Source organism: Syngnathus scovelli, unplaced genomic scaffold (genome assembly GCF_024217435.2).
Source record: "Syngnathus scovelli strain Florida unplaced genomic scaffold, RoL_Ssco_1.2 HiC_scaffold_36, whole genome shotgun sequence".
Taxonomy (NCBI): Eukaryota; Metazoa; Chordata; class Actinopteri; order Syngnathiformes; family Syngnathidae; genus Syngnathus; species Syngnathus scovelli.
Window position 1 is genome coordinate 426,552 of NW_026061455.1, and position 12,602 is coordinate 439,153.

The 12,602-nt window shown below is 45.6% G+C and overlaps 1 long non-coding RNA gene across 1 annotated transcript; it reads right to left on the reverse strand.

The window, feature by feature from the left end:
• Positions 1 to 3,933: 3,933 nt before the first annotated feature.
• On the reverse strand, positions 3,934 to 12,159 carry LOC125966491 (uncharacterized). Its single transcript, XR_011086416.1, has 2 exons — positions 11,362 to 12,159; positions 3,934 to 9,092 (listed from the first exon to the last, which is right to left on the reverse strand). It is a non-coding gene; the product is annotated as an uncharacterized lncRNA (long non-coding RNA).
• Between the last annotated feature and the right edge of the window lie 443 nt (positions 12,160 to 12,602).

Consider the following 12,602-nt stretch of genomic DNA (forward strand, 5'->3'; position numbering starts at 1 on the left):
CACATATGTTAACTTCAGTGCCCACACTGTATTTATTTATGGTTATTTGTTAAATCAAGTACTGTTAGACATGAAATAGGAAGTGTTTAACATAAATGTTATGGCTACTCACCATTGTAGCTCGCTCCTGGTCAATGATACGAGCCTCTTCTTGCAGTGGAAAACTTGCAGCCAACAAACACCGTGGAACCTAAAGGAATGAAATTAAACATTAACATTTCGCCTCGACCAATTTTCACACGTACAACGCAACGCGGCTACACTTCTGCTATTACAAACGTAAATCTCCTTAAACACAATGAGTGTTACTTACCGTGTACGCTCTAGACGGTCCAGTTGCAAGCAGAAAATAAAGATATTTCTGTTGATAATCGTCGCTGCTCAGTGGCTCACGGCCATCGCGCCAACAGATTTGAATTTTGGCGGAGGTTCCGGCAATTACGTCATATCCGCGGCACATGACTGCGACGTAATACCCGCTTATCTGAAACGGCAGTTAAAAGTAGAGTTACATCAAGTTTTCTTGGAACCTAAACGAATGAAAGAAAACTATCATTTGGCCACAACCAACATTCACAGATACAACACAACGTGCGGGGTTGAGGTTAAAGATTGAGTGAAGGGCCCTCGTTTTAAACTACTGTTTTGAAAAGGAGTGGAAACAAGTAAGACGTATTTAATTTATTTAATGGGAAGTAGTAAGACTTATTAAATTTATTTAATCTACTTTTCTTCCCAGGCAAAATTTGATGTGCTGCAATTCCAAATTTCCAAAGTGAATGAAGGAATGAAGTCCTTTAAATTATGATTTTGTATAAATACTAGGCATAAACACAAAATCGACGGCACAAAATGGGCAGACTTTACTTGTTTGAAAAGGACTGGTTACAAGACAGACTTTTTTAATTTATTTAATGGGAAGAAGACTTATTTAGTTTAATTGATCTATTTTTGTTCCCTGGCAAAATTCGATTTGCTGCAATTCCAAATTTCCAAAGTGAATGAAGGAAAGAAGTCGTTTAAATTATGATTTTGTTTAAATACTAGGCATAGACACAAAATCTACGGCACAAAATGGGCAGACTTTACTTGTTTGAAGAGGACTGGTTACAAGACAGACTTTTCTGATTTATTTAATGGGAAGAGGACTTATTTAGTTTATTTAATCTATTTTTGTTCCCTGGCAAAATTGGATTTGCTGAAATTGTATTTTGCCAAATCTCGATTTGAGACCTGATAGGAAGTATTAAACGCTTAGTTAAATCAATACAAGTTGGTAATAAGAGCGAGTAATGTTGGTTGAACCGATGAATGAAGGTTGAAAGCAATTTAAATTATGACTTTGTATAAATACTAGATATTAACAGAACATCTACTGCGCAAAATGGGCAGAGTTTACTTGTTTGAGAAGGAGTGGTTTATTCAAAACTAAGATTTATGTAATCTGTTTGTTCCCAGGCAAAATTGGATGTGATGCAATTCCAAATTTCACCACATGATGGTGCCCAATTTTGACTTCATAGGACATATTAAACACTTAGCTTGTTATTATGTTCAAGGTAATCAGATTTGTTTATCATTCTAATGGCCTCTTCAAAACTATTCTGGATTACTACTTTGGATCTATTCTACATTACTTGGCAACAACATACTCTGTAACAGATTAGGCAGTATAATCACATATGTTAACTTGAGAGTGCCCACACTCAATCTACTTATCGTGATGTGTTAAATCAATTACTGTTAGACATTATTTGTCTGATAATCTACCAAATCTTTGAATTGAAGAATTTGTGATTTAATTAATAGCTTGTTCAGGGTAATCAGACTTGTATATAATTCTAATGGCCTTCTTTTGAAAACTATTCTGAATTACAACTTTGGATCTTATATTACTTTGCAACAATCTACTCGGTGACAGATTAGGCAGTATAATCACATATGTTAACTTCAGTGCCCACACTGTATTTATTTATGGTTATTTGTTAAATCAAGTACTGTTAGACATGAAATAGGAAGTGTTTAACATAAATGTTATGGCTACTCACCATTGTAGCTCGCTCCTGGTCAATGATACGAGCCTCTTCTTGCAGTGGAAAACTTGCAGCCAACAAACACCGTGGAACCTAAAGGAATGAAATTAAACATTAACATTTCGCCTCGATCAATTTTCACACGTACAACGCAACGCGGCTACACTTCTGCTATTACAAACGTAAATCTCCTTAAACACAATGAGTGTTACTTACCGTGTACGCTCTAGGCAAAATTGGATGTGATGCAATTCCAAATCTATCTGAAACGGCAGTTAAAAGTAGAGTTACATCAAGTTTTCTTTTTTAATCAACACAATCATTTACAACCGTTGACCAGAAAGAATCGTCGAAATTCGACGTCCCCCACAAACGCCACGCTCACTCGCTTTTCAGGGCAACAAAAGTACTTCTTTTTAAAAACGATGAGTTGTACTTACCGTGTACGCTCTGGACGGTCCAGTTGCAAGCAGAAAATAAAAATATTTCTCTTGTTAGTCGTATGTTACCATCCGCTGTGTCTTTGTCAACATCGCCGCCGTTTTCCTACTTCCTGCTGCGAGCCACGCCCACGGATTTAAATTTGGGCGGAAGCTCTTTCCATTGGCGTCGTTTTCGCGTATAGCAAATCCGATTGGTTGGGAAGGGGGCACGGTTATGCAGCCGAGGGGTCCTGTGATCGGTGGGATGTAAAGTAGGCGTCGACGTCACGTCCGCGTCACGTGACCACGACGTGGCAGACGTCATATAGCAACCGCTGTTTTGTTTAGTAGACTTACAGTTGTTATGCATTGACATAATGGCGCACACACCAAATAGATTTAAATAAATTAAATAATTCTTCTGCCCACTCTCTTTTAAACAAGTTAACTCTCCCCGCGGATTTGAATTCCGGCGAAAGTTACGCCCATCGACGTCACGTATGTCACGTGACCACGACGTGGCAGATGTCATATAGCAACCGCTGTTTTGTTTAGTAGATTTACAGTTGTTATGCATTGGCATAATGGTGTGCACTCAAAATAGATTTAAATAAATTAAATATTTCTTCTGCCCACTCCCTTTTAAACAAGTTAACTCTGCCCACGTCCATTGACGATTGTCTGCTCAATCCCACCTGAGCAGACAAAATAGCTACATTCTTCAGTCACTCATCCGTCTGGCATTACTGGACCAACCCCCCCCCCCCCCCCCCCGAACGTGGCTGGGAAAATGCGGAGAAAAGCAAATGTCATTTTCCAGTCAACCAAAGAATTTGTGGATGAAAATGACACAACATTCCAAAGCTGTCCACGCGTTTGTCTCTTCTAGAATGTCAAGTGGGTGGAGGAGAAGCAGCTGCTGCGTCAGAGCAATCAGCAGTTGGCCGAAAAGGTGACGGAAAGAAAGGCGCTGGGCGGAGTCGCTTGGCGTCACACCTGTCGGGAAGCCCCGCAGATGAGGTCTGACTGTCTTTTCAGGTCAGGCGGATGGAGGCGGAAGAAGCGCGTCTGAAAGAGCACATCCAGGATATCCGAGACCAAAACGAACTGCTTGAGTTCCGCATCCTGGAGCTGGAGGTGGGAAGACTCGCACAAGCGTGTTGAGGCCAGAGATGTGACGGACGGACGGACGGACGGACGGACGGATGCATGCCTCTGCCTTTCAGGAGAGGGAGTGGCGCTCCCCCGTCTTGAAGTTTCTGCAAGTCCGTTTCCCAGACGGCCTCAGCCCTTTGCAGATCTACTGCGAGGCCGAGGGCGTGAGCGTACTGTTAGGTTACGGATTCTAGTTATTGATCTGACTCCAAATTGCGATCAACACTTAACACATAAATTGCTATGTCCTAATCCACACACTGGCGCACCTAACAATTTTGCGAGTTCGTTCTGTCAAAGAGAAGACCAGTAGATCAATCAGACCAAATTTACCAATTATTTATTCCTGACAGAGCGCACTAATACAGGCCTGGGTCCCGGGTCCCTCACACTAAAACTCGTGCGTTTTTGTGACCACCAAAAGACGACACATTCTTCCGGGTTGCCCAGTTTTAAAGAAACACAATATGAATATTAAAGCATGCAAAATATTGTGAGATGATTGGTCGATGGCCATCTCCTCCCCGGTCCAGGTGTCGCTGAGGTCAGACAGTTGGGTTTTTCCCTCGTAGGCCGGTCTCATAGACGTGCTGTTGTTCTTGTTCCTAACCGACCTTGAGATGATCTCCTCCGGTACTCCCTATCCGGGCCTATTCCACAACACTTTGAAGAAAACAAGTTCATGCAGTTTGTCTGCACATTCCTCGCCCCCCACCAATCCACACGTGCACTCTAATACTAGATATTATATTAATATGATTATAAGTTTAACACAAACTTAAAAAATATGTTTGCAAACTCCCAAAAGCACATTTCCCTTTATTCCCTCTCATGACCTCATTTATGAGGTCATCACCCGTTACCCTAGCAAACAGCTACCAGCGCGCTGTCGATCCTTCCTTCCCCCCGCTGCTCATGTTGAGTCACCAGGGCATATTGGCCCATCGGTGGCAACGGGCCAACGGTTTTCTCGATCAACCGGACAGTGAGTGACCTAATACATGGAATACAACAACAATCGCATAAAATCATAATTGTAATAAAAATAGCTACAGCAACAAGCACAGACATGATGAGGCCTTTCCAGCTTCCGAACGTTTTCATCCAATCAGACCAAATATCGGTGTGTACGCCTGAATGATCTTTCATCTTTTTGTTCAGTGTCCTTAGTCCTTCCAACGCCCTGGTCAGTCGGCCTCCTGGTGCCGTGTTGTTTGGGATGAAAGTACAACATGCATCACCAAACATTCCACACACACCATGTTCCTTAGCCAATAGCATGTCCAACGCAATTCTATTTTGGAACGCCATTAACGACGTTGCAGCCAATTGTTCATGAACTGCGGCAAATGATTCAGCTGTATAATTACCCAGTCGTTGGACATTGTAATGAACGTAATTAATACGGTCTACATTTTTACTGGGGGTGATCCATAGGAAGATACTTTCGAATCCCGAGGACACTTGATTAGCGAGTTTATACTTATCTGGCACACCCCGGGGCACTCCTATAGTGCCAATATATGTTGGATGGTCGTCGCTCAACCACGGGGGCAAAATGTCTCTTTTGGCTCGCTTCAGGAGCCCCGCCAGTGGGGACTCCAGGTTCCAATTGAGATTCTGTATTTCAATGGGGACAACCACCACAGGCATTATCAACGACACGAGGGCACAGATACCTGATGCATTCTTCGGCAAGCGATCCTATAATTTGTCATCTCCACACCACAACCAGATGTCACTGGTCTTCCTCTGCTCCTTCCATCATTGCTGGGTGAATTCTGGCATGTCCTGTTAAAGCTTGAAAGCAAGTGAATTTGGAAAAAAACTTTGTATATCACAATTACAAATTGAAACCTACTCACCCATTTCTATTTTACCACTCCCCCCTTTTGACACATTCACCCAATGTGTCATTACGTAGCAAAAGGAACCTGCAAAGCGTCCCCTCTCATCACCACACTCATTGTAGCCAGGCCTGCGGAACCTCTAGTTACCATCTGGGCCCCGGGACCATCACCCCAAGTCCTTGAAACTTGACTGTCCACCACACACACTCGGCAACACAAACAAAAATCATCGCACTGCTGTCAGTGAGCTTATAGCCCGGCTGACAGCGGACATTTGTACACACAAAAACAGACATCAAGTATCAAAATAAAAACAGTCATAAAATGAATCCTGGCGCCCGCGGATCATGTCCTGAAAACCACGTCATCAACAAGTTCATCATAAAAACCAAAAGGGCAAGGGTTAACATATTCTTGTAAATCCAACACAAACTTTCCACGAATGCAATCGACAACCTGCAAGAATGAAAACAAGTTACGCAAGCAACGCGCAATCCGCTCCTTGGCTGGTGGCTGATGCTGCAAAAAAAAAAAAAAAAAAAAAAAAAAAAAAAAAAAAAATCAAGTCACACAGAAAAACAAAGCAGAGCGTGCTATTGTCGCAAACACGTTCAAGCGTCAAACAATTGGTCACTGTCCACCTAGTCCGTCACCCCGTCGGGTGAGCTCAAAGTCGTCACACGTCAAATCGTCCAAAGTCTTGCTGTTCGATACTAGTTCTGTCTTGTCTGACCATATCACTGAAATGGGCCTTCTCCATCACATCGTTTTGTTGTCGATGGTGCCCCTGATTTGATCATTGAGCCATGGTTCCGGTCAGAACTCATCATTTACCAGTTCCAGACCCTCCAGTCTGTACCACCCCTTCAGGTGAGAGGAATTTTATCCTCAATTGCAAACACATCACCCCAACTTCAGACCTCTCTGGCCAATCATACTGCGCACACACAGTCATAGATGATCACATGCGCACACACCCATCCACACACTCGCAGACACACACATCCGTCTCTATCACTCAGCTCTCCTCCCACACTAAGCAAAGTTAGTATGTTAGTGTGCAGGCAAACATTGACTCCTAATAGTAACTCTTCACATTTGGACATACTTGTCAACATGACCTATTGTAAAATCTCCAATTCAATTTTCCATAAACTCGCCCATCAGATTCATCGCAAATTGTCATATATGTCTATCTGGGGGGGAGACGACTGTGGGACCCGCGTGTCAGGGGAGCCTCCATAACCTCAGATTGCTCCTACAAACTCGATCTCTATTAATTATCCTAATTAAATTCAATAAAGATGGGTCCGACTATTCCCTCTGGATTTTTACATCATCATTTGGCTCTCCCCCTTTTTCCTGTTGTCTAGCTCAAATATGTTTCTCAGTCTGCTTCTCTTTATTGCCCCTCTTGGCGAGTCTAACTCGCCCCTTTTTCTCTTCCTAAAAATCCTGCCTGTCACACCATCCAGCACCTCTCCCTAGAATGGGCAGTTTTTAATGTAATTTACGTCATTGCTGTCCAGATCTTCTATCCTCAATCTCCCTTGCTGTCAATCCCTGTTAAAATGCCAAAATGCCCCTGTTCCTCTTGACCGAATCCACTTTAGTCCAAATGTCCTATTCTAAAATGTATCTAACTCGACTTCTACTTCTTAAGCCTGACGAGCCAAAATATCAGATCTCGCTCTTGTTTCTTACCGTTTTAGCCTATTTGTTTTATCCAAATCTGTTCAATCTCTGACTATGATGCTTTTCTCTGTAGCTCTACGCATTATTCAATTTTTATCAAATCTCCTCAGTTCTGTCAAACTCAGTGCACAATGAAGCTCCTGTCCACCTTGACCCGAGCTCCACCCAGTTTGGTAACGCCACAGCAAGGAGTGCGATTTGGCCGTCGGACACTTCCAACACCCCTGCGTCCCAGAGGCCACACAGAGTGTCTTCCATGCCTTGGTCCGCCTCTTTCGGCCAACGATATTGAGGCCGTTTGATAGGCTGCGTCTCATCCATTTGGAGATCAATAGGGGCCACCGAATGACAAAACCCGACATCAAATGGACCCTGGGACCACAGTGTGTCGGGCAAGGCCGCCAGCATTACTTCAGCGTCCTCATGATCAGTAAACTCCCTACCGTGTGTGCGGGACACCATAATCTCCTCCAGCAATCCTGTGTCTGCCATGGGTTGTTTAATTTGGTATGCATTCTGAGACTCAGACCAGTACAAATTAGGAATGTGAGTTTTCCGCCAATCAGTCTGTTGCAACAACTGCTTGACCATTGAGCCCAATTGTCTGGCCTCGTGTCCTGGGGCAAGAGCCAGCGAAATGTGTGGCACCCCTTTCTCTGTCATTTTGAACCACTGCATTTGTTCATATGTCAATTCAGTTGCCGCTGCGACTCCCTCTTTACCAATCAAAATGCACGATGAAGTTAAATCCCACATGTGCCCTTCAATTTCTTCAAACAAATCCCGATATACATCATCACTTTTTCGGTCATAAAATAGAGTGCAATGCAAAGGATCAACAGGTGGGTGGTATGGCGCCAGTGAGCAGATCCAGGCTTCCACAGTAGGTAGGTCGAGAACACACCGCCACCAGCAGGGGTCTCTGGCTCCAGCCTGGCCCAGTAGATGGTTGCAGTTTCTGCTTCTGCCGGTAGGGGCGCCATCAGCCACTGACCATGTTGTTGTAGCTGCTGTGAGCACTGGATGCTGATGCCATCTGGAAATTGAATAATCACTCCCTCTGGCCCACACAGAATTCTGGCTTGAACGGCTGACAGCAAGTCCCTTCCCATCAAATTGATCGGAGTGTCTGTGGAATGGATGTATTTGTACCACAGTCTACACCCTGTCCGGGTGATCACAGTTTCAAGTGGTTTGGTAAAAGGCAGAGTACGTGGTTGTCCCGAGAAGCCGACTAAAGTTGTTGTTTTCTTTGACAGTGAGGATACAGGAAGGGCAGTGTTTATTGATGAATAAGTTGCTCCTGTGTCCACCGGCATCTTCACAGGTTTTTCTTTCCACTGTCACATGAAGCATTGGCTCCGCCGGGCCACTGCTTTCCTGGCTCCCTGGGCAGCCCTATTCAAATTGTCCACACCAGAGATCATCATGTTGGTAGTACTGACCTCCGTGCGTTTGTGGGCGGGTGGCTCCGCGCGGTCGATACTGTGGGCATTCTTTTGCCCAGTGGTCGGTTTCGCCGCAGATGAAACATGCGTTGGGCGAATGGGGTTTGTATGCTGCCCTCCCCGGGTAAGCAGGTGCACTCCCTCTGTATCCGCCCCGGAACTGGCCCCTTCCGCGCCCCACCACCTGAAGAGCCTGTGACATTTGCATTTCCTTTTTCTGTGATTTAGACTGTTTAGCTTCACCATGCATTTTTGCCAACTGTAATTTCAACAACTGTTTAGATAATGCGTCTGTCTCGTTTTCAACTTTAGCTTGTGACTCAGTGAACATTCTGCAGTGATGCAAAACATGACGTTTAAATCGTTCTTCGGCACAAACCAGAATGTCAGGGTCTGACATTAGCTGCTTCTTCACATCTGGCGGAAGTCCATCCAGCAGCGCCGTTCGGAAGAGCACCTCTGCCTCGTGCGTGAGAGCCGGATGTCGACCTGTGGTTTCAATCCAACTCTCCACACATGTTACATAATGTTGTGCAGGTGACATTTTCACATCATAAGGAAACAGATCGGTGGGTTGTGGGAAAGTCAATTTAATGTTTTCAAACAGGGGCGCTGCTACTTGTGGCAAGGGCACCTCCCTCCCCAGTCTCGCTGTGCCTGCTGCTTCCTCAATTGCCTGCAGTTGCACCGGGGAGCATGCTCCTGCCAACATCTGGTGCATGTCACCGAGTGTACAGCTCTGCCCACTCATCAGAGCCAAAAATTTGTTCAGCCACACCTTGCCTCCTCTGTGAAGTGGGGGCATATTTTCCATTATCGCGGTCACATCACGGAGCACCATGGGCTCGTAGTGCTGACCGCCCGATGTGGTCACCAGCGGACACATCAATTCATTTTTCTGCACCTCGGCCTGTGTCATCTGTCCCTGACCACTCCGCAAATTATATTTTCTCCGTGTCTCTCTCTCTCTCTCTCTCTGTTGCCCATTTTAACATCTGCGCTTCCTGTCTACGCTGCTCATCGGCTTGATCAATTTTCTTTTTTAGCTCCTCATTCTCGGCAGTAAGTCTATGCCAGCTTTCTCCTTTCGTCACATTGGACGGTTGAAGGCTCAGACCGGGGGTGGAGGTGTCCACGCGGGATGTGTCCACGCGGGATGTGTCCCCCTCCCGGGCCCGTCGCCTCTCTTTATTTACTGCTTGTTCAATCAATTGTACAATACTCTGATCCGCCCTTTCGCCTTCGCCCTCGACATCCACTACCATCCTGCCACCCAGCATCACCACCGGAACCATTACTCCGGGGTCGCCGTACGGCAGCGGTCCAACATAGCTCACTCCGAGTTTTGGGGCACTCGGGTGTGTCACATCATGCAAAGATGGATAAATGCCCTTGTATTTATTTCTTTCCTTGTCTATTTTCACCGCTTTCTCTACCCTTCTTTCTCATGCTCTTGTTAGCCTGCCATTGTCCAAATCAAAAATGTTTTTTTCTTTTAACTGTCTTTCTTTTGAACCTCTAAATCGCTCGTGTTGCTAACCTAACCTAACCTTAAAGAAAGGACAAACAGATTACTCCCAATAGCTCCTCATTATTTACGAGTTAGCCCCCCTTTCTTGAACATTCTCTGATCCATGCCGTCTTCCTCCTCACACTGTGTGGATGCAGCACACAGGGTGTGCACATAAACGCACACACCGAGCGCGCACACAACCGCACGTACACACACACACACACACACACACACACACGCATACGCACGCACGCACGCACGCACGCACAATCCATCTCTCATGTAGCTTCTTTGCCACTTTCTATCGGTCAATACCACTCACAATTTGCGCTTCCACATCAGCATATACATTCCTTCAATCTCACTGCTTCAAACATTCACTGAGAAACTCACACTGTCCCTGCCCCGCCCGGGCTATAGCACCCCCCGTGCGAGGGGGTCGCGGCATCAATGTTGACCGGTTACAGGCTGGCCATTTCCTGCAACAATCATGATGCCGGCCCACCGCCCGCACGAGCATAGCACAGGCCCACGCGCACAGCCCAGACCCGCGACTACGCGCGAGTGCAGGCACGCTCATCAGTCGCAACCTCTCAAAGGGCAGGCCAACTTTGCTGTTGCGCCCTTCATCATGTTCACATTCGACATCTTTCAATGTCTTCTACACAACATTTGTTGTCTCTTATTCTCATCCTATCAAGCCACCGTTCTAGTAACTTTCTGTCACACACCTTATTTTCTCTACTGCCACACCTTGCTCATCTTAGTTTCTCTAACCAACTTAACTTAAACACACCATTCTTCCATAGAACACACATCACTCACACACACTCATATACACACCCACTCATGAGGATCCTCTGCGCGCACACTCTCTCTCCCCCCAATTTGGTTCATTTTGGATGTTTTAGCGGTCTGATCTCTCACAGGAGGAACTGTTACCACCGGATATTTTTTGAGGAGGCCTCACTTCCCCTCGGGGATCTCTTTATTAACCCCAGCTATTTGAATACGATCGTCACCGCACCCTTGTCCGCCACGACGAAGCACTAGGTCCCTGACCTATCCTTAGTACGCGTAAGTCCCTGACTTTACCGTACACGTTACACACGTAAGTTCCAAACTTATTCACCGTATGTATCTTAACTTCATGCACACCTTATTTGATCTGAACGACAGTCTCCTCTTAAATTTCCTCTTTCAATTTGCAGCATTTTGACTTATAGTAACAGGTATTCTGCTTACCTTATCGGTGATGAGCTCAGGGTTTAGGAGACGTCGTACCAGCTCAACGTTGTGCGCTTATTCCAAACGGTTCGCCGACCGGGAGACAGTGTCCCTGACACTGTCCGGTGTCTTGGCTAAAGACCACGAGTTGTCAATTACCCTTCTCTTGACATCACGTCCGCGGTCACCAAGAAATTGTTAGGTTACGGATTCTAGTTATTGATCTGACTCCAAATTGCGATCAACACTTAACACATAAATTGCTATGTCCTAATCCACACACTGGCGCACCTAACAATTTTGCGAGTTCGTTCTGTCAAAGAGAAGACCAGTAGATCAATCAGACCAAATTTACCAATTATTTATTCCTGACAGAGCGCACTAATACAGGCCTGGGTCCCGGGTCCCTCACACTAAAACTCGTGCGTTTTTGTGACCACCAAAAGACGACACATTCTTCCGGGTTGCCCAGTTTTAAAGAAACACAATATGAATATTAAAGCATGCAAAATATTGTGAGATGATTGGTCGATGGCCATCTCCTCCCCGGTCCAGGTGTCGCTGAGGTCAGACAGTTGGGTTTTTCCCTCGTAGGCCGGTCTCATAGACGTGCTGTTGTTCTTGTTCCTAACCGACCTTGAGATGATCTCCTCCGGTACTCCCTATCCGGGCCTATTCCACAACACTTTGAAGAAAACAAGTTCATGCAGTTTGTCTGCACATTCCTCGCCCCCCACCAATCCACACGTGCACTCTAATACTAGATATTATATTAATATGATTATAAGTTTAACACAAACTTAAAAAATCTGTTTGCAAACTCCCAAAAGCACATTTCCCTTTATTACGTAAGGCGTCCCTCGCAACCCTAACCTTAACCCGAGGTCCCAGAACACCTTACATTGCTCCTTGCGCCTTTCCCCCGGACATCGTCATCAGTGATCTGATGAAGAAGCTGGACATCCTGGGCTATAACGCCGTAAGTGTATGTCGAACTCCTTATGTTCGCACTCCACGAGACTCGGCGGCTCAAATGTGACTTTTGGAAGGCTTTGCGCTGAAAGAAGCTTGTTGACGCTGTGCCTTTGGGCTCTTGCAGAATCTCACCAACGAGGAGCAGGTGGTCGTGATTCACGCCAGGACCCTTCTCACCCTAGCCGAGCAGGTAACGCGCACGTCCACGCACGCTCTCGCATTCTGCTTATGTGACAGCAGCCTTTCCTCAGTGGTTAGAATACATCAAAGTGACCAAGTCAGCA